The sequence below is a fragment of the Rutidosis leptorrhynchoides genome, chromosome 10 (assembly GCF_046630445.1).
Source record: "Rutidosis leptorrhynchoides isolate AG116_Rl617_1_P2 chromosome 10, CSIRO_AGI_Rlap_v1, whole genome shotgun sequence".
Lineage (NCBI taxonomy): Eukaryota > Viridiplantae > Streptophyta > Magnoliopsida > Asterales > Asteraceae > Rutidosis > Rutidosis leptorrhynchoides.
Window position 1 is genome coordinate 130,804,010 of NC_092342.1, and position 5,229 is coordinate 130,809,238.

Consider the following 5,229-nt stretch of genomic DNA (forward strand, 5'->3'; position numbering starts at 1 on the left):
GAGTAGTCGGTGCCATTTCCTTCAAAATAGTGAAATGGAACAAGTTAATCATACAGAATATTAAGAGTAGTTAATAGTATTTCGTAGCATAATATGAACTCATTTATAAAAGCTTTTTCTTCATATTAGCGTTTTATAAGTTTAAATTCGGGTAGTACCTACCCGTTAAGTTCATACTTAGTAGCTAATATACAATTCAACTACTACAATTTTATATGAAAAACTGATTATAATAATATTTCGCGTTCAAACTTTTATACAATATTTTACAAACTTACAATACCGCTTATTTTACAGATAGCATGAAATATAGCACACAATAAATTTGCTACAAGATGGTTGTGAAGATAATTCTAGCTAGTACACAAGTCGTTCAGCAAAGGCAATAAAGACACGTAATTCATACGTCCAGAAACAAGTCATGCATTCTGGTTTTACTAGGATTACTTCCCTTCCTTGGTCTTGTGGAACATAACCGTTATGGCCGTTGATAAGATAGCGTGTTGTAACGTCGTCAAAGGGACGAGGGTTACGTAATGACCAACAGTCTCGTAATAACCTAAAAACCTCATTTCTTACCCCAATGACCGACTCCGTCACTTGTGGGAATGTTTTGTTTAATAGTTGTAGCCCGATGTTCTTTTTCTCACTTTGGTGAGAAGCGAACATTACTAACCCGTAAGCATAGCATGCTTCTTTATGTTGCATGTTAGCCGTTTTTTCTAAATCACGAAGTCCAATATGCGGATATATTGAGTCAAAATAATTTCTTAACCCATTGCGTAAAATAGCATTTGGGTTCCCCGCAATATATGCGTCAAAGTAAACACATCGTAACTTATGGATTTCCCAATGTGATATCCCCCATCTTTCGAACGAAAGCCTTTTATAAACCAAGGCATTCTTGGAACGTTCTTCGAATGTCTTACAAACTGATCTCGCCTTAAATAGTTGTGCCGAAGAATTCTGACCGACTCTAGACAAGATTTCGTCAATCATGTCTCCGGGTAGGTCTCTTAAAATATTGGGTTGTCTATCCATTTTGTGTTTTTATACTGTAAAATAGACAAGAGTTAGATTCATAAGAAAAAAAATACTTATTAATACAAGCAATTTTTACATATATCATAAAGCATAAGCACACTATATTACATATATTACACCACACGAATACAACTATCTTATTCCGACTCGCTTGTTTTTTCTTCTTCGGTTTTGGTTCGTTTTGCCAAGTTTCTAGGGATATATGATGTTCCCCTAATACGAGCCGTCGTTTTCCACATTGGTTTAGAAAAACCTGGTGGTTTAGAGGTTCCCGGGTCATTGTTACAACTTAAGGACTTCGGGGGTTGACGATACATATAAAGTTCATCGGGGTTGGAATTAGATTTCTCTATTTTTATGCCCTTTCCCTTATTATTTTCTTTTGCCTTTTTAAATTCAGTTGGGGTAATTTCTATAACATCATCGGAATTCTCGTCGGAATCCGATTCATCGGAGAATCGGTAATCCTCCCAATATTTTGCTTCCTTGGCGGAAACACCATTGACCATAATTAACCTTGGTCGGTTGGTTGAGGATTTTCTTTTACTTAACCGTATTATTATTTACCCCACCGGTTCTATTTCTTCTTCCGGTTCCTCCTCCTCCGGTTCCTCCTCTTCCGGTTCTGATTCTTCTTCCGGTTCCTCTTCGGGAACTTGTGAATCAGTCCAATATATATTCGACTCTTCATTATTATTAGGTGAGTCAATGGGACTTGTTCTAGAGGTAGACATCTATCACATAATATCAAACACGTTAAGAGATTAATATATCACATAATTTTCACATGTTAAAAATATATAATTTCCAACAAAAATGTTAAGCAATCATTTTTAAAGAAAACACGGTCGAAGTCCAGACTCACTAATGCATCCTAACAAACTCGATAAGACACACTAATGCAAATTTTCTGGTTCTCTAAGACCAACGCTCGGATACCAACTGAAATGTCCCGTTCTTATTGATTAAAAACGTTTCATATTAATTGATTTCGTTGCGAGGTTTTGACCTCTATATGAGACGTTTTTCAAAGACTGCATTCATTTTTAAAACAAACCATAACCTTTATTTCATCAATAAAGGTTTAAAAAGCTTTACGTAGATTATCAAATAATGATAATCTAAAATATCCTGTTTACACACGACCATTACATAATGGTTTACAATACAAATATGTTACAACAAAATAAGTTTCTTGAATGCAGTTTTTACACAATATCATACAAGCATGGACTCCAAATCTCGTCCTTATTTAAGTATGCGACAGCGGAAGCTCTTAATAATCACCTGAGAATAAACATGCTTAAAACGTCAACAAAAATGTTGGTGAGTTATAGGTTTAACCTATATATATCAAATCATAATAATAGACCACAAGATTTCATATTTCAATACACATCCCATACATAGAGATAAAAATCATTCATATGGTGAACACCTGGTAACCGACATTAACAAGATGCATATATAAGAATATCCCCATCATTCCGGGACACCCTTCGGATATGATATAAATTTCGAAGTACTAAAGCATCCGGTACTTTGGATGGGGTTTGTTAGGCCCAATAGATCTATCTTTAGGATTCGCGTCAATTAGGGTGTCTGTTCCCTAATTCTTAGATTACCAGACTTAATAAAAAGGGGCATATTCGATTTTGATAATTCAACCATAGAATGTAGATTCACGTACTTGTGTCTATTTTGTAAATCATTTATAAAACCTGCATGTATTCTCATCCCAAAAATATTAGATTTTAAAATTGGGACTATAACTCACTTTCACAGATTTTTTTACTTCGTCGAGAAGTAAGACATGGCCACTGTTGATTCACGAACCTATAGCAATATATACATATATATTAAAGTATGTTCAAAATATATTTACAACACTTTTAATATATTTTGATGTTTTAAGTTTATTAAGTCAGCTGTCCTCGTTAGTAACCTACAACTAGTTGTCCAAAGTTAGATGTACAGAAATAAATCGATAAATATTATCTTGAATCAATCCACGACCCAGTGTATACGTATCTCAGTATTGATCACAACTCAAACTATATATATTTTGGAATCAACCTCAACCCTGTATAGCTAACTCCAACATTCACATATAGAGTGTCTATGGTTGTTCCGAAATATATATAGATGTGTCGACATGATAGGTCGAAACATTGTATACGTGTCTATGGTATCTCAAGATTACATAATATACAATACAAGTTGATTAAGTTATGGTTGGGATAGATTTGTTACCAATTTTTACGTAGCTAAAATGAGAAAAATTATCCAATCTTGTTTTACCCATAACTTCTTCAGTTTAAATCCGATTTGAGTGAATCAAATTGCTATGGTTTAATATTGAACTCTATTTTATGAATCTAAAAAGAAAAAGTATAGGTTTATAGTCAGAAAAATAAGTTACAAGTCGTTTTTGTAAAGGAAGTCATTTCAGTCGAAAGAACGACGTCTAGATGACCATTTTAGAAAACATACTTCCACTTTGAGTTTAACCATAATTTTTGGATATAGTTTCATGTTCATAATAAAAATCATTTTCTCAGAATAACAACTTTTAAATCAAAGTTTATCATAGTTTTTAATTAACTAACCCAAAACAGCCCGCGGTGTTACTACGACGGCGTAAATCCAGTTTTACGGTGTTTTTCGTGTTTCCAGGTTTTAAATCATTAAGTTAGCATATTGTATAGATATAGAACATGTGTTTAGTTAATTTTAAAAGTCAAGTTAGAAGGATTAACTTTTGTTTGCGAACAAGTTTAGAAATAACTAAACTATGTTCTAGTGATTACGAGTTTAAACCTTCGAATAAGATAGTTTTATATATATGAATCGAATGATGTTATGAACATCATTAATACCTCAAGTTTAGTAGGTAAACCTACTGGAAGTGACAAGAAATGATCTAGCTTCAAAGGATCTTGGATGGCTTGAAAGTTCTTGAAGTAGGATCATGACACAAAAACAAGTTCAAGTAAGATTTTTACTCGAATTAAGATAGTTTATAGTTATAGAAATTGAATCAAAGTTTGAATATGAATATTACCTTGAATAAAAAAGATAACCTACTGTATATAACAAAGGTTTTTTGATCTTAGATGATTACTTGGAATGGATTAGAAAGCTTGGAAGTAAATTAGTAAACTTGAAGGGATTTTTGAAGTGTTCTTGAAGTGTTCTTCCTATGATGATTATAGCTTGATTCTTGAAGTGATTTTTGATGAAGATGATGATTAACTACTGGAAAAATACGTTCATAATAGTGTGTGTGTGTTGAGAGAGAATTAGAAAGAGAATTGGAAGTGAAATGGAGTGAATGATGAGTGGTAATTGGTGAGTGGTGATTGGGGTTAAAAGGAGTTCTAGTTAGTTGACTAGCTCATGGTAGAAGTTAAAATTAATTAGTCATACATGACATAATCAAGAGTGGAATCCCATACTAGTTCCTATTGGTATATACCCAAAGTAAGTACGTTTTGAAGCTGTGTATAATACGGGTAAGAATACGACTAGAATTCTTGATGAAAGAAAAGAATGGGAAAGTAACTGTAACCATTTTCGTTAAGTATGAGTGTTTTGATATATGTCTTGAAGTCTTCCAAAAGTATTTTAATACATCTAAATACACTACATGTATATACATTTTAACTGAGTCGTTAAGTCATCGTTAGTCGTTACATGTAAGTGTTGTTTTGAAACCTTTAAGTTAACGATCTCAATTAATGTTGTTAACCCATTGTTTATTATATCTAATGAGATGTTAAATTATTATATTATCATGATATTATGATATATTAATATATCTTAATATGATATATATACATTTAAATGTCGTTACAACGATAATCGTTACATATATGTCTCGTTTCGAAATCCTTAAGTTAGTAGTCTTGTTTATATGTATATAACTCAATGTTAATATACTTATGGAGATACTAACTTATCATAATCTCATGTTAACCATATGTATATCCATATATATATCGTCATGTCGTTTTTACAAGTTTTAACGTTCGTGAATCGCCGGTCAACTTGGGTGGTCAATTGTCTATATGAAACATATTTCAATTAATCAAGTCTTAACAAGTTTGATTTCTTAACATGTTTGAAACATTAATCATGTAAATATCAATCTCAATTAATATATATAAACATGGAAAAGTTCGG